This window comes from Hyperolius riggenbachi, chromosome 3 (genome assembly GCF_040937935.1).
Source record: "Hyperolius riggenbachi isolate aHypRig1 chromosome 3, aHypRig1.pri, whole genome shotgun sequence".
In the NCBI taxonomy this organism is placed as follows: domain Eukaryota; kingdom Metazoa; phylum Chordata; class Amphibia; order Anura; family Hyperoliidae; genus Hyperolius; species Hyperolius riggenbachi.
This window is the reverse complement of record NC_090648.1, coordinates 83,002,247-83,018,908: the sequence shown is the minus strand read 5'-3', so window position 1 is coordinate 83,018,908 and position 16,662 is coordinate 83,002,247. Positions and strand designations below refer to the sequence as shown.

Below are 16,662 nucleotides of genomic sequence, written 5' to 3'. Positions count from 1 at the left end.
GTTTACGGCGGGCTGCTTTCTGCACTCCTCTTGCAACCTTCTTCAAGCTTTTAGAACAGCATTGTGAATATCTGGACTCAGAGACAGCAAATTCATGACATTTTAATAGAGATTATCTCTCAAAGAAGTTCTCGCTACAGAAGATGTTCAGTGGAATAGGGCACTTCAACGAGGCCCACTTTCCTTGTGGCCGCAAGGAAAACGTGCTATGCTTATGTCAGCAGCAGGGCCAGTGGCGCAATGGATAACGCATCTGACTACGGATCAGAAGATTGTAGGTTCGACTCCTACCTGGCTCAGGAAACATGCCGTGATCGTATAGTGGTTAGTACTCTGCGTTGTGGCCGCAGCAACCCCGGTTTGAATCCGGGTCATGGCAGGCTCTTTACTTTCTTCCTCTGCGACTTTTTCTTCAGCTTGCAACCAATCTACTGACTTTCTAAAGCATTCAGGAACCTTAGGCTCTGCTTGCTTCACTTCTTCACTACAACATTTTGCCTTTCGCCGAGAGAAAACTTTCTCTGCTATGGACCTTTGTAGCATCTTCAAACATCTTCACAAACACCATCCTCACATGACATCTTGGCCTCACCAGTTGCCAGTCCCTTGCTAAGCCTAGGTCAACTTTCACCACTTGCCTTTCCCAAGAAACCCGCGCAAGAAAAAGACCTATTACACAGAGCACTTGAGCATCAATTCACCTTGGCGCCCATACTTCTGATGGCTGCTAGCAATGCTTAAAGGACAACTCTGCTTTGACATTGTTCTGCACAGACAACTTTAACAGCAGACCCTGATCAATCATGCAGAGATAATGCTTTCAGGATTTTGTTCCTAGAAGGAGATAGAAGAACTTAGCCCGCCGTGCCCCACTCACAACAGACAGCTGCCCAGACAGAGGACCCTTTCCATACTGCTTGGCTTCACTCCTTGTCTTCACACCCAGCAACTTTCCCATTGGCACTAACTACACTCGGTGCAGCTGCAACAACATCACCTTAAGAAATGTGTGAATAACGCTAGGACTAGCATACAAAATGTGCCCTGATCCTATAGTGGCTAGTACTCTTTGTTGTGGCTGCAAGCCACCTGGTGTGAATACGGTTTACAGCGGGCTGCTTTCTGCACTCCTCTTGCAACCTTCTTCAAGCTTTTAGAACAGCATTGTGAATATCTGGACTCAGAGACAGCAAATTCATGACATTTTAATAGAGATTATCTCTCAAAGAAGTTCTCGCTACAGAAGATGTTCAGTGGAATAGGGCACTTCAACGAGGCCCACTTTCCTTGTGGCCGCAAGGAAAACGTGCTATGCATATGTCAGCAGCAGAGCCAGTGGCGCAATGGATAACGCATCTGACTACGGATCAGAAGATTGTAGGTTCGACTCCTACCTGGCTCAGGAAACATGCCGTGATCGTATAGTGGTTAGTACTCTGCGTTGTGGCCGCAGCAACCCCGGTTCGAATCCGGGTCACGGCAGGCTCTTTACTTTCTTCCTCTGCGACTTTTTCTTCAGCTTGCAACCAATCTACTGACTTTCTAAAGCATTCAGGAACCTTAGGCTCTGCTTGCTTTCTTTCTTCACTACAACATTTTGCCTTTCGCCGAGAGAAAACTTTCTCTGCTATGGACCTTTGTAGCATCTTCAAACATCTTCACAAACACCATCCTCACATGACATCTTGGCCTCACCAGTTGCCAGTCCCTTGCTAAGCCTAGGTCAACTTTCACCACTTGCCTTTCCCAAGAAACCCGCGCAAGAAAAAGACCTATTACACAGAGCACTTGAGCATCAATTCACCTTGGCGCCCATACTTCTGATGGCTGCTAGCAATGCTTAAAGGACAACTCTGCTTTGACATTGTTCTGCACAGACAACTTTAACAGCAGACCCTGATCAATCATGCAGAGATGATGCTTTCAGGATTTTGTTCCTAGTAGGAGATAGAAGAACTTAGCCCACCGTGCCCCACTCACAACAGACAGCTGCCCAGACAGAGGACCCTTTCCATACTGCTTGGCTTCACTCCTTGTCTTCACACCCAGCAACTTTCCCATTGGCACTAACTACACTCGGTGCAGCTGCAACAACATCACCTTAAGAAATGTGTGAATAACGCTAGGACTAGCATACAAAATGTGCCCTGATCCTATAGTGGCTAGTACTCTTTGTTGTGGCTGCAAGCCACCTGGTGTGAATACGGTTTACGGCGGGCTGCTTTCTGCACTCCTCTTGCAACCTTCTTCAAGCTTTTAGAACAGCATTGTGAATATCTGGACTCAGAGACAGCAAATTCATGACATTTTAATAGAGATTATCTCTCAAAGAAGTTCTCGCTACAGAAGATGTTCAGTGGAATAGGGCACGTCAACAAGGCCCACTTTCCTTGTGGCCGCAAGGAAAACGTGCTATGCATATGACAGCAGCAGGGCCAGTGGCGCAATGGATAACGCGTCTGACTACGGATCAGAACTACAGAAGATTGTAGGTTCGACTCCTACCTGGCCCAGGAAACATGCCGTGATCGTATAGTGGTTAGTACTCTGCGTTGTGGCCGCAGCAACCCCGGTTCGAATCTGGGTCACGGCAGGCTCTTTACTTTCTTCCTCTGCGACTTTTTCTTCAGCTTGCAACCAATCTACTGACTTTCTAAAGCATTCAGGAACCTTAGGCTCTGCTTGCTTCACTTCTTCACTACAACATTTTGCCTTTCGCCGAGAGAAAACTTTCTCTGCTATGGACCTTTGTAGCATCTTCAAACATCTTCACAAACACCATCCTCACATGACATCTTGGCCTCACCAGTTGCCAGTCCCTTGCTAAGCCTAGGTCAACTTTCACCACTTGCCTTTCCCAAGAAACCCGCGCAAGAAAAAGACCTATTACACAGAGCACTTGAGCATCAATTCACCTTGGCGTCCATACTTCTGATGGCTGCTAGCAATGCTTAAAGGACAACTCTGCTTTGACATTGTTCTGCACAGACAACTTTAACAGCAGACCCTGATCAATCATGCAGAGATGATGCTTTCAGGATTTTGTTCCTAGTAGGAGATAGAAGAACTTAGCCCACCGTGCCCCACTCACAACAGACAGCTGCCCAGACAGAGGACCCTTTCCATACTGCTTGGCTTCACTCCTTGTCTTCACACCCAGCAACTTTCCCATTGGCACTAACTACACTCGGTGCAGCTGCAACAACATCACCTTAAGAAATGTGTGAATAACGCTAGGACTAGCATACAAAATGTGCCCTGATCCTATAGTGGCTAGTACTCTTTGTTGTGGCTGCAAGCCACCTGGTGTGAATACGGTTTACGGCGGGCTGCTTTCTGCACTCCTCTTGCAACCTTCTTCAAGCTTTTAGAACAGCATTGTGAATATCTGGACTCAGAGACAGCAAATTCATGACATTTTAATAGAGATTATCTCTCAAAGAAGTTCTCGCTACAGAAGATGTTCAGTGGAATAGGGCACTTCAACGAGGCCCACTTTCCTTGTGGCCACAAGGAAAACGTGCTATGCATATAGGGCCAGTGGCGCAATGGATAACACGCCTGACTGCGGATCAGAAGATTGTAGGTTCGATTCCCACTTGGCTCAGGAAACATGCAGTGATCGTATAGTGGTTAGTACTCTGCGTTGTGGCCGCAGCAACCCCGGTTCGAATCTGGGTCACGGCAGGCTCTTTACTTTCTTCCTCTGTGACTTTTTCTTCAGCTTGCAACCAATCTACTGACTTTCTAAAGCATTCAGGAACCTTAGGCTCTGCTTGCTTCACTTCTTCACTACAACATTTTGCCTTTTGCCGAGAGAAAACTTTCTCTGCTATGGACCTTTGTAGCATCTTCAAACATCTTCACAAACACCATCCTCACATGACATCTTGGCCTCACCAGTTGCCAGTCCCTTGCTAAGCCTAGGTCAACTTTCACCACTTGCCTTTCCCAAGAAACCCGCGCAAGAAAAAGACCTATTACACAGAGCACTTGAGCATCAATTCACCTTGGCGCCCATACTTCTGATGGCTGCTAGCAATGCTTAAAGGACAACTCTGCTTTGACATTGTTCTGCACAGACAACTTTAACAGCAGACCCTGATCAATCATGCAGAGATAATGCTTTCAGGATTTTGTTCCTAGAAGGAGATAGAAGAACTTAGCCCACCGTGCCCCACTCACAACAGACAGCTGCCCAGACAGAGGACCCTTTCCATACTGCTTGGCTTCACTCCTTGTCTTCACACCCAGCAACTTTCCCATTGGCACTAACTACACTCGGTGCAGCTGCAACAACATCACCTTAAGAAATGTGTGAATAACGCTAGGACTAGCATACAAAATGTGCCCTGATCCTATAGTGGCTAGTACTCTTTGTTGTGGCTGCAAGCCACCTGGTGTGAATACGGTTTACGGCGGGCTGCTTTCTGCACTCCTCTTGCAACCTTCTTCAAGCTTTTAGAACAGCATTGTGAATATCTAGACTCAGAGACAGCAAATTCATGACATTTTAATAGAGATTATCTCTCAAAGAAGTTATCGCTACAGAAGATGTTCAGTGGAATAGGGCACTTCAACGAGGCCCACTTTCCTTGTGGCCGCAAGGAAAACGTGCTATGCATATGTCAGCAGCAGGGCCAGTGGCGCAATGGATAACACGCCTGACTGCGGATCAGAAGATTGTAGGTTCGATTCCCACTTGGCTCAGGACACATGCCTTGATCGTATAGTGGTTAGTACGCTGCGTTGTGGCCGCAGCTACCCCGGTTCGAATCTGGGTCACGGCAGGCTCTTTACTTTCTTCCTCTGCGACTTTTTCTTCAGCTTGCAACCAATCTACTGACTTTCTAAAGCATTCAGGAACCTTAGGCTCTGCTTGCTTCACTTCTTCACTACAACATTTTGCCTTTCGCCGAGAGAAAACTTTCTCTGCTATGGACCTTTGTAGCATCTTCAAACATCTTCACAAACACCATCCTCACATGACATCTTGGCCTCACCAGTTGCCAGTCCCTTGCTAAGCCTAGGTCAACTTTCACCACTTGCCTTTCCCAAGAAACCCGCGCAAGAAAAAGACCTATTACACAGAGCACTTGAGCATCAATTCACCTTGGCGCCCATACTTCTGATGGCTGCTAGCAATGCTTAAAGGACAACTCTGCTTTGACATTGTTCTGCACAGACAACTTTAACAGCAGACCCTGATCAATCATGCAGAGATAATGCTTTCAGGATTTTGTTCCTAGAAGGAGATAGAAGAACTTAGCCCGCCGTGCCCCACTCACAACAGACAGCTGCCCAGACAGAGGACCCTTTCCATACTGCTTGGCTTCACTCCTTGTCTTCACACCCAGCAACTTTCCCATTGGCACTAACTACACTCGGTGCAGCTGCAACAACATCACCTTAAGAAATGTGTGAATAACGCTAGGACTAGCATACAAAATGTGCCCTGATCCTATAGTGGCTAGTACTCTTTGTTGTGGCTGCAAGCCACCTGGTGTGAATACGGTTTACGGCGGGCTGCTTTCTGCACTCCTCTTGCAACCTTCTTCAAGCTTTTAGAACAGCATTGTGAATATCTGGACTCAGAGACAGCAAATTCATGACATTTTAATAGAGATTATCTCTCAAAGAAGTTATCGCTACAGAAGATGTTCAGTGGAATAGGGCACTTCAACGAGGCCCACTTTCCTTGTGGCCGCAAGGAAAACATGCTATGCATATGTCAGCAGCAGGGCCAGTGGCGCAATGGATAACACGCGTGACTGCGGATTAGAAGATTGTAGGTTCGATTCCCACTTGGCTCAGGAAACATGCCGTGATCGTATAGTGGTTAGTACTCTGCGTTGTGGCCGCAGCAACCCCGGTTCGAATCCGGGTCACGGCAGGCTCTTTACTTTCTTCCTCTGCGACTTTTTCTTCAGCTTGCAACCAATCTACTGACTTTCTAAAGCATTCAGGAACCTTAGGCTCTGCTTGCTTCACTTCTTCACTACAACATTTTGCCTTTCGCCGAGAGAAAACTTACTCTGCTATGGACCTTTGTAGCATCTTCAAACATCTTCACAAACACCATCCTCACGTGACATCTTGGCCTCACCAGTTGCCAGTCCCTTGCTAAGCCTAGGTCAACTTTCACCACTTGCCTTTCCCAAGAAACCCGCGCAAGAAAAAGACCTATTACACAGAGCACTTGAGCATCAATTCACCTTGGCGCCCATACTTCTGATGGCTGCTAGCAATGCTTAAAGGACAACTCTGCTTTGACATTGTTCTGCACAGACAACTTTAACAGCAGACCCTGATCAATCATGCAGAGATAATGCTTTCAGGATTTTGTTCCTAGAAGGAGATAGAAGAACTTAGCCCACCGTGCCCCACTCACAACAGACAGCTGCCCAGACAGAGGACCCTTTCCATACTGCTTGGCTTCACTCCTTGTCTTCACACCCAGCAACTTTCCCATTGGCACTAACTACACTCGGTGCAGCTGCAACAACATCACCTTAAGAAATGTGTGAATAACGCTAGGACTAGCATACAAAATGTGCCCTGATCCTATAGTGGCTAGTACTCTTTGTTGTGGCTGCAAGCCACCTGGTGTGAATACGGTTTACGGCGGGCTGCTTTCTGCACTCCTCTTGCAACCTTCTTCAAGCTTTTAGAACAGCATTGTGAATATCTGGACTCAGAGACAGCAAATTCATGACATTTTAATAGAGATTATCTCTCAAAGAAGTTCTCGCTACAGAAGATGTTCAGTGGAATAGGGCACTTCAACGAGGCCCACTTTCCTTGTGGCCGCAAGGAAAACGTGCTATGCATATGTCAGCAGCAGAGCCAGTGGCGCAATGGATAACGCATCTGACTACGGATCAGAAGATTGTAGGTTCGACTCCTACCTGGCTCAGGAAACATGCCGTGATCGTATAGTGGTTAGTACTCTGCGTTGTGGCCGTAGCAACCCCGGTTCGAATCCGGGTCACGGCAGGCTCTTTACTTTCTTCCTCTGCGACTTTTTCTTCAGCTTGCAACCAATCTACTGACTTTCTAAAGCATTCAGGAACCTTAGGCTCTGCTTGCTTCACTTCTTCACTACAACATTTTGCCTTTCGCCGAGAGAAAACTTTCTCTGCTATGGACCTTTGTAGCATCTTCAAACATCTTCACAAACACCATCCTCACATGACATCTTGGCCTCACCAGTTGCCAGTCCCTTGCTAAGCCTAGGTCAACTTTCACCACTTGCCTTTCCCAAGAAACCCGCGCAAGAAAAAGACCTATTACACAGAGCACTTGAGCATCAATTCACCTTGGCGCCCATACTTCTGATGGCTGCTAGCAATGCTTAAAGGACAACTCTGCTTTGACATTGTTCTGCACAGACAACTTTAACAGCAGACCCTGATCAATCATGCAGAGATAATGCTTTCAGGATTTTGTTCCTAGAAGGAGATAGAAGAACTTAGCCCGCCGTGCCCCACTCACAACAGACAGCTGCCCAGACAGAGGACCCTTTCCATACTGCTTGGCTTCACTCCTTGTCTTCACACCCAGCAACTTTCACATTGGCACTAACTACACTCGGTGCAGCTGCAACAACATCACCTTAAGAAATGTGTGAATAACGCTAGGACTAGCATACAAAATGTGCCCTGATCCTATAGTGGCTAGTACTCTTTGTTGTGGCTGCAAGCAACCTGGTGTGAATACGGTTTACGGCGGGCTGCTTTCTGCACTCCTCTTGCAACCTTCTTCAAGCTTTTAGAACAGCATTGTGAATATCTGGACTCAGAGACAGCAAATTCATGACATTTTAATAGAGATTATCTCTCAAAGAAGTTCTCGCTACAGAAGATGTTCAGTGGAATAGGGCACTTCAACGAGGCCCACTTTCCTTGTGGCCGCAAGGAAAACGTGCTATGCTTATGTTAGCAGCAGGGCCAGTGGCGCAATGGATAACGCATCTGACTACGGATCAGAAGATTGTAGGTTCGACTCCTAGCTGGCTCAGGAAACATGCCGTGATCGTATAGTGGTTAGTACTCTGCGTTGTGGCCGCAGCAACCCCGGTTTGAATCCGGGTCATGGCAGGCTCTTTACTTTCTTCCTCTGCGACTTTTTCTTCAGCTTGCAACCAATCTACTGACTTTCTAAAGCATTCAGGAACCTTAGGCTCTGCTTGCTTCACTTCTTCACTACAACATTTTGCCTTTCGCCGAGAGAAAACTTTCTCTGCTATGGACCTTTGTAGCATCTTCAAACATCTTCACAAACACCATCCTCACATGACATCTTGGCCTCACCAGTTGCCAGTCCCTTGCTAAGCCTAGGTCAACTTTCACCACTTGCCTTTCCCAAGAAACCCGCGCAAGAAAAAGACCTATTACACAGAGCACTTGAGCATCAATTCACCTTGGCGCCCATACTTCTGATGGCTGCTAGCAATGCTTAAAGGACAACTCTGCTTTGACATTGTTCTGCACAGACAACTTTAACAGCAGACCCTGATCAATCATGCAGAGATAATGCTTTCAGGATTTTGTTCCTAGAAGGAGATAGAAGAACTTAGCCCGCCGTGCCCCACTCACAACAGACAGCTGCCCAGACAGAGGACCCTTTCCATACTGCTTGGCTTCACTCCTTGTCTTCACACCCAGCAACTTTCCCATTGGCACTAACTACACTCGGTGCAGCTGCAACAACATCACCTTAAGAAATGTGTGAATAACGCTAGGACTAGCATACAAAATGTGCCCTGATCCTATAGTGGCTAGTACTCTTTGTTGTGGCTGCAAGCCACCTGGTGTGAATACGGTTTACGGCGGGCTGCTTTCTGCACTCCTCTTGCAACCTTCTTCAAGCTTTTAGAACAGCATTGTGAATATCTGGACTCAGAGACAGCAAATTCATGACATTTTAATAGAGATTATCTCTCAAAGAAGTTCTCGCTACAGAAGATGTTCAGTGGAATAGGGCACTTCAACGAGGCCCACTTTCCTTGTGGCCGCAAGGAAAACGTGCTATGCATATGTCAGCAGCAGAGCCAGTGGCGCAATGGATAACGCATCTGACTACGGATCAGAAGATTGTAGGTTCGACTCCTACCTGGCTCAGGAAACATGCCGTGATCGTATAGTGGTTAGTACTCTGCGTTGTGGCCGCAGCAACCCCGGTTCGAATCCGGGTCACGGCAGGCTCTTTACTTTCTTCCTCTGCGACTTTTTCTTCAGCTTGCAACCAATCTACTGACTTTCTAAAGCATTCAGGAACCTTAGGCTCTGCTTGCTTTCTTTCTTCACTACAACATTTTGCCTTTCGCCGAGAGAAAACTTTCTCTGCTATGGACCTTTGTAGCATCTTCAAACATCTTCACAAACACCATCCTCACATGACATCTTGGCCTCACCAGTTGCCAGTCCCTTGCTAAGCCTAGGTCAACTTTCACCACTTGCCTTTCCCAAGAAACCCGCGCAAGAAAAAGACCTATTACACAGAGCACTTGAGCATCAATTCACCTTGGCGCCCATACTTCTGATGGCTGCTAGCAATGCTTAAAGGACAACTCTGCTTTGACATTGTTCTGCACAGACAACTTTAACAGCAGACCCTGATCAATCATGCAGAGATGATGCTTTCAGGATTTTGTTCCTAGTAGGAGATAGAAGAACTTAGCCCACCGTGCCCCACTCACAACAGACAGCTGCCCAGACAGAGGACCCTTTCCATACTGCTTGGCTTCACTCCTTGTCTTCACACCCAGCAACTTTCCCATTGGCACTAACTACACTCGGTGCAGCTGCAACAACATCACCTTAAGAAATGTGTGAATAACGCTAGGACTAGCATACAAAATGTGCCCTGATCCTATAGTGGCTAGTACTCTTTGTTGTGGCTGCAAGCCACCTGGTGTGAATACGGTTTACGGCGGGCTGCTTTCTGCACTCCTCTTGCAACCTTCTTCAAGCTTTTAGAACAGCATTGTGAATATCTGGACTCAGAGACAGCAAATTCATGACATTTTAATAGAGATTATCTCTCAAAGAAGTTCTCGCTACAGAAGATGTTCAGTGGAATAGGGCACGTCAACAAGGCCCACTTTCCTTGTGGCCGCAAGGAAAACGTGCTATGCATATGACAGCAGCAGGGCCAGTGGCGCAATGGATAACGCGTCTGACTACGGATCAGAACTACAGAAGATTGTAGGTTCGACTCCTACCTGGCTCAGGAAACATGCCGTGATCGTATAGTGGTTAGTACTCTGCGTTGTGGCCGCAGCAACCCCGGTTCGAATCTGGGTCACGGCAGGCTCTTTACTTTCTTCCTCTGCGACTTTTTCTTCAGCTTGCAACCAATCTACTGACTTTCTAAAGCATTCAGGAACCTTAGGCTCTGCTTGCTTCACTTCTTCACTACAACATTTTGCCTTTCGCCGAGAGAAAACTTTCTCTGCTATGGACCTTTGTAGCATCTTCAAACATCTTCACAAACACCATCCTCACATGACATCTTGGCCTCACCAGTTGCCAGTCCCTTGCTAAGCCTAGGTCAACTTTCACCACTTGCCTTTCCCAAGAAACCCGCGCAAGAAAAAGACCTATTACACAGAGCACTTGAGCATCAATTCACCTTGGCGTCCATACTTCTGATGGCTGCTAGCAATGCTTAAAGGACAACTCTGCTTTGACATTGTTCTGCACAGACAACTTTAACAGCAGACCCTGATCAATCATGCAGAGATGATGCTTTCAGGATTTTGTTCCTAGTAGGAGATAGAAGAACTTAGCCCACCGTGCCCCACTCACAACAGACAGCTGCCCAGACAGAGGACCCTTTCCATACTGCTTGGCTTCACTCCTTGTCTTCACACCCAGCAACTTTCCCATTGGCACTAACTACACTCGGTGCAGCTGCAACAACATCACCTTAAGAAATGTGTGAATAACGCTAGGACTAGCATACAAAATGTGCCCTGATCCTATAGTGGCTAGTACTCTTTGTTGTGGCTGCAAGCCACCTGGTGTGAATACGGTTTACGGCGGGCTGCTTTCTGCACTTCTCTTGCAATCTTCTTCAAGCTTTTAGAACAGCATTGTGAATATCTGGACTCAGAGACAGCAAATTCATGACATTTTAATAGAGATTATCTCTCAAAGAAGTTCTCGCTACAGAAGATGTTCAGTGGAATAGGGCACTTCAACGAGGCCCACTTTCCTTGTGGCCACAAGGAAAACGTGCTATGCATATGTCAGCAGCAGGGCCAGTGGCGCAATGGATAACACGCCTGACTGCGGATCAGAAGATTGTAGGTTCGATTCCCACTTGGCTCAGGAAACATGCAGTGATCGTATAGTGGTTAGTACTCTGCGTTGTGGCCGCAGCAACCCCGGTTCGAATCTGGGTCACGGCAGGCTCTTTACTTTCTTCCTCTGTGACTTTTTCTTCAGCTTGCAACCAATCTACTGACTTTCTAAAGCATTCAGGAACCTTGGGCTCTGCTTGCTTCACTTCTTCACTACAACATTTTGCCTTTCGCCGAGAGAAAACTTTCTCTGCTATGGACCTTTGTAGCATCTTCAAACATCTTCACAAACACCATCCTCACATGACATCTTGGCCTCACCAGTTGCCAGTCCCTTGCTAAGCCTAGGTCAACTTTCACCACTTGCCTTTCCCAAGAAACCCGCGCAAGAAAAAGACCTATTACACAGAGCACTTGAGCATCAATTCACCTTGGCGCCCATACTTCTGATGGCTGCTAGCAATGCTTAAAGGACAACTCTGCTTTGACATTGTTCTGCACAGACAACTTTAACAGCAGACCCTGATCAATCATGCAGAGATAATGCTTTCAGGATTTTGTTCCTAGAAGGAGATAGAAGAACTTAGCCCGCCGTGCCCCACTCACAACAGACAGCTGCCCAGACAGAGGACCCTTTCCATACTGCTTGGCTTCACTCCTTGTCTTCACACCCAGCAACTTTCCCATTGGCACTAACTACACTCGGTGCAGCTGCAACAACATCACCTTAAGAAATGTGTGAATAACGCTAGGACTAGCATACAAAATGTGCCCTGATCCTATAGTGGCTAGTACTCTTTGTTGTGGCTGCAAGCCACCTGGTGTGAATACGGTTTACGGCGGGCTGCTTTCTGCACTCCTCTTGCAACCTTCTTCAAGCTTTTAGAACAGCATTGTGAATATCTAGACTCAGAGACAGCAAATTCATGACATTTTAATAGAGATTATCTCTCAAAGAAGTTATCGCTACAGAAGATGTTCAGTGGAATAGGGCACTTCAACGAGGCCCACTTTCCTTGTGGCCGCAAGGAAAACGTGCTATGCATATGTCAGCAGCAGGGCCAGTGGCGCAATGGATAACACGCCTGACTGCGGATCAGAAGATTGTAGGTTCGATTCCCACTTGGCTCAGGACACATGCCGTGATCGTATAGTGGTTAGTACTCTGCGTTGTGGCCGCAGCAACCCCGGTTCGAATCCGGGTCACGGCAGGCTCTTTACTTTCTTCCTCTGCGACTTTTTCTTCAGCTTGCAACCAATCTACTGACTTTCTAAAGCATTCAGGAACCTTAGGCTCTGCTTGCTTCACTTCTTCACTACAACATTTTGCCTTTCGCCGAGAGAAAACTTTCTCTGCTATGGACCTTTGTAGCATCTTCAAACATCTTCACAAACACCATCCTCACATGACATCTTGGCCTCACCAGTTGCCAGTCCCTTGCTAAGCCTAGGTCAACTTTCACCACTTGCCTTTCCCAAGAAACCCGCGCAAGAAAAAGACCTATTACACAGAGCACTTGAGCATCAATTCACCTTGGCGCCCATACTTCTGATGGCTGCTAGCAATGCTTAAAGGACAACTCTGCTTTGACATTGTTCTGCACAGACAACTTTAACAGCAGACCCTGATCAATCATGCAGAGATAATGCTTTCAGGATTTTGTTCCTAGAAGGAGATAGAAGAACTTAGCCCGCCGTGCCCCACTCACAACAGACAGCTGCCCAGACAGAGGACCCTTTCCATACTGCTTGGCTTCACTCCTTGTCTTCACACCCAGCAACTTTCCCATTGGCACTAACTACACTCGGTGCAGCTGCAACAACATCACCTTAAGAAATGTGTGAATAACGCTAGGACTAGCATACAAAATGTGCCCTGATCCTATAGTGGCTAGTACTCTTTGTTGTGGCTGCAAGCCACCTGGTGTGAATACGGTTTACGGCGGGCTGCTTTCTGCACTCCTCTTGCAACCTTCTTCAAGCTTTTAGAACAGCATTGTGAATATCTGGACTCAGAGACAGCAAATTCATGACATTTTAATAGAGATTATCTCTCAAAGAAGTTATCGCTACAGAAGATGTTCAGTGGAATAGGGCACTTCAACGAGGCCCACTTTCCTTGTGGCCGCAAGGAAAACGTGCTATGCATATGTCAGCAGCAGGGCCAGTGGCGCAATGGATAACACGCCTGACTGAGGATCAGAAGATTGTAGGTTCGATTCCCACTTGGCTCAGGAAACATGCCGTGATCGTATAGTGGTTAGTACTCTGCGTTGTGGCCGCAGCTACCCCGGTTCGAATCCAGGTCACGTCAGGCTCTTTACTTTCTTCCTCTGCGACTTTTTCTTCAGCTTGCAACCAATCTACTGACTTTCTAAAGCATTCAGGAACCTTAGGCTCTGCTTGCTTCACTTCTTCACTACAACATTTTGCCTTTCGCCGAGAGAAAACTTTCTCTGCTATGGACCTTTGTAGCATCTTCAAACATCTTCACAAACACCATCCTCACATGACATCTTGGCCTCACCAGTTGCCAGTCCCTTGCTAAGCCTAGGTCAACTTTCACCACTTGCCTTTCCCAAGAAACCCGCGCAAGAAAAAGACCTATTACACAGAGCACTTGAGCATCAATTCACCTTGGCGCCCATACTTCTGATGGCTGCTAGCAATGCTTAAAGGACAACTCTGCTTTGACATTGTTCTGCACAGACAACTTTAACAGCAGACCCTGATCAATCATGCAGAGATAATGCTTTCAGGATTTTGTTCCTAGAAGGAGATAGAAGAACTTAGCCCGCCGTGCCCCACTCACAACAGACAGCTGCCCAGACAGAGGACCCTTTCCATACTGCTTGGCTTCACTCCTTGTCTTCACACCAAGCAACTTTCCCATTGGCACTAACTACACTCGGTGCAGCTGCAACAACATCACCTTAAGAAATGTGTGAATAACGCTAGGACTAGCATACAAAATGTGCCCTGATCCTATTGTGGCTAGTACTCTTTGTTGTGGCTGCAAGCAACCTGGTGTGAATACGGTTTACGGTGGGCTGCTTTCTGCACTCCTCTTGCAACCTTCTTCAAGCTTTTAGAACAGCATTGTGAATATCTGGACTCAGAGACAGCAAATTCATGACATTTTAATAGAGATTTATCTCTCAAAGAAGTTCTCGCTACAGAAGATGTTCAGTGGAATAGGGCACTTCAACGAGGCCCACTTTCCTTGTGGCCGCAAGGAAAACGTGCTATGCATCTGTCAGCAGCAGGGCCAGTGGTGCAATGGATAACGCGTCTGACTACGGATCAGAAGATTGTAGGTTCGACTCCTACCTGGCTCAGAAAACATGCCGTGATCGTATAGTGGTTAGTACTCTGCGTTGTGGCTGCAGCAACCCCGGTTCGAATCCGGGTCACGGCAGGCTCTTTACTTTCTTCCTCTGCGACTTTTTCTTCAGCTTGCAACCAATCTACTGACTTTCTAAAGCATTCAGGAACCTTAGGCTCTGCTTGCTTCACTTCTTCACTACAACATTTTGCCTTTCGCCGAGAGAAAACTTTCTCTGCTATGGACCTTTGTAGCATCTTCAAACATCTTCACAAACACCATCCTCACATGACATCTTGGCCTCACCAGTTGCCAGTCCCTTGCTAAGCCTAGGTCAACTTTCACCACTTGCCTTTCCCAAGAAACCCGCGCAAGAAAAAGACCTATTACACAGAGCACTTGAGCATCAATTCACCTTGGTGCCCATACTTCTGATGGCTGCTAGCAATGCTTAAAGGACAACTCTGCTTTGACGTTGTTCTGCACAGACAACTTTAACAGCAGACCCTGATCAATCATGCAGAGATAATGCTTTCAGGATTTTGTTCCTAGAAGGAGATAGAAGAACTTAGCCCGCCGTGCCCCACTCACAACAGACAGCTGCCCAGACAGAGGACCCTTTCCATACTGCTTGGCTTCACTCCTTGTCTTCACACCCAGCAACTTTCCCATTGGCAATAACTACACTCGGTGCAGCTGCAACAACATCACCTTAAGAAATGTGTGAATAACGCTAGGACTAGCATACAAAATGTGCCCTGATCCTATTGTGGCTAGTACTCTTTGTTGTGGCTGCAAGCAACCTGGTGTGAATACGGTTTACGGCGGGCTGCTTTCTGCACTCCTCTTGCAACCTTCTTCAAGCTTTTAGAACAGCATTGTGAATATCTGGACTCAGAGACAGCAAATTCATGACATTTTAATAGAGATTTATCTCTCAAAGAAGTTCTCGCTACAGAAGATGTTCAGTGGAATAGGGCACGTCAACGAGGCCCACTTTCCTTGTGGCCGCAAGGAAAACGTGCTATGCATCTGTCAGCAGCAGGGCCAGTGGTGCAATGGATAACATGCCTGACTGCAGATCAGAAGATTGTAGGTTTGATTCTCACTTGGCTCAGGAAACATGCCGTGATCGTATAGTGGTTAGTACTCTGCGTTGTGGCCGCAGCTACCCCGGTTCGAATCTGGGTCACGGCAGGCTCTTTACTTTCTTCCTCTGCGACTTTTTCTTCAGCTTGCAACCAATCTACTGACTTTCTAAAGCATTCAGGAACCTTAGGCTCTGCTTGCTTCACTTCTTCACTACAACATTTTGCCTTTCGCCGAGAGAAAACTTTCTCTGCTATGGACCTTTGTAGCATCTTCAAACATCTTCACAAACACCATCCTCACACGACATCTTGGCCTCACCAGTTGCCAGTCCCTTGCTAAGCCTAGGTCAACTTTCACCACTTGCCTTTCCCAAGAAACCCGCGCAAGAAAAAGACCTATTACACAGAGCACTTGAGCATCAATTCACCTTGGCGCCCATACTTCTGATGGCTGCTAGCAATGCTTAAAGGACAACTCTGCTTTGACATTGTTCTGCACAGACAACTTTAACAGCAGACCCTGATCAATCATGCAGAGATGATGCTTTCAGGATTTTGTTCCTAGAAGGAGATAGAAGAACTTAGCCCACTGTGCCCCACTCACAACAGACAGCTGCCCAGACAGAGGACCCTTTCCATACTGCTTGGCTTCACTCCTTGGCTTCACACCCAGCAACTTTCCCATTGGCACTAACTACACTCGGTGCAGCTGCAACAACATCACCTTAAGAAATGTGTGAATAACGCTAGGACTAGCATACAAAATGTGCCCTGATCCTATAGTGGCTAGTACTCTTTGTTGTGGCTGCAAGCCACCTGGTGTGAATACGGTTTACGGCGGGCTGCTTTCTGCACTCCTCTTGCAACCTTCTTCAAGCTTTTAGAACAGCATTGTGAATATCTGGACTCAGAGACAGCAAATTCATGACATTTTAATA

At 46.9% G+C, this 16,662-nt stretch overlaps 13 non-coding genes across 13 annotated transcripts; all 13 read left to right on the top strand.

Annotated features, from left to right (window-relative positions):
* The first annotated feature begins 226 nt into the window (after positions 1-226).
* On the top strand, positions 227-299 carry TRNAR-ACG (transfer RNA arginine (anticodon ACG)). The gene has a single exon. It is a non-coding gene; the product is annotated as a tRNA-Arg (tRNA).
* Positions 300-1,329: 1,030 nt separating this feature from the next.
* TRNAR-ACG (transfer RNA arginine (anticodon ACG)) lies at positions 1,330-1,402 on the top strand. Its single transcript has one exon. It is a non-coding gene; the product is annotated as a tRNA-Arg (tRNA).
* Positions 1,403-1,410: 8 nt separating this feature from the next.
* TRNAH-GUG (transfer RNA histidin (anticodon GUG)) lies at positions 1,411-1,482 on the top strand. The gene has a single exon. It is a non-coding gene; the product is annotated as a tRNA-His (tRNA).
* A 950-nt stretch (positions 1,483-2,432) lies between these two features.
* TRNAR-ACG (transfer RNA arginine (anticodon ACG)) lies at positions 2,433-2,513 on the top strand. The gene has a single exon. It is a non-coding gene; the product is annotated as a tRNA-Arg (tRNA).
* A 3,308-nt stretch (positions 2,514-5,821) lies between these two features.
* Positions 5,822-5,893, top strand: TRNAH-GUG (transfer RNA histidin (anticodon GUG)). The gene has a single exon. It is a non-coding gene; the product is annotated as a tRNA-His (tRNA).
* A 950-nt stretch (positions 5,894-6,843) lies between these two features.
* On the top strand, positions 6,844-6,916 carry TRNAR-ACG (transfer RNA arginine (anticodon ACG)). Its single transcript has one exon. It is a non-coding gene; the product is annotated as a tRNA-Arg (tRNA).
* A 1,030-nt stretch (positions 6,917-7,946) lies between these two features.
* On the top strand, positions 7,947-8,019 carry TRNAR-ACG (transfer RNA arginine (anticodon ACG)). Its single transcript has one exon. It is a non-coding gene; the product is annotated as a tRNA-Arg (tRNA).
* Positions 8,020-9,049: 1,030 nt separating this feature from the next.
* On the top strand, positions 9,050-9,122 carry TRNAR-ACG (transfer RNA arginine (anticodon ACG)). Its single transcript has one exon. It is a non-coding gene; the product is annotated as a tRNA-Arg (tRNA).
* Positions 9,123-9,130: 8 nt separating this feature from the next.
* Positions 9,131-9,202, top strand: TRNAH-GUG (transfer RNA histidin (anticodon GUG)). Its single transcript has one exon. It is a non-coding gene; the product is annotated as a tRNA-His (tRNA).
* A 950-nt stretch (positions 9,203-10,152) lies between these two features.
* On the top strand, positions 10,153-10,233 carry TRNAR-ACG (transfer RNA arginine (anticodon ACG)). Its single transcript has one exon. It is a non-coding gene; the product is annotated as a tRNA-Arg (tRNA).
* A 2,214-nt stretch (positions 10,234-12,447) lies between these two features.
* On the top strand, positions 12,448-12,519 carry TRNAH-GUG (transfer RNA histidin (anticodon GUG)). Its single transcript has one exon. It is a non-coding gene; the product is annotated as a tRNA-His (tRNA).
* A 2,054-nt stretch (positions 12,520-14,573) lies between these two features.
* On the top strand, positions 14,574-14,646 carry TRNAR-ACG (transfer RNA arginine (anticodon ACG)). The gene has a single exon. It is a non-coding gene; the product is annotated as a tRNA-Arg (tRNA).
* An 8-nt stretch (positions 14,647-14,654) lies between these two features.
* Positions 14,655-14,726, top strand: TRNAH-GUG (transfer RNA histidin (anticodon GUG)). The gene has a single exon. It is a non-coding gene; the product is annotated as a tRNA-His (tRNA).
* Positions 14,727-16,662: the final 1,936 nt, after the last annotated feature.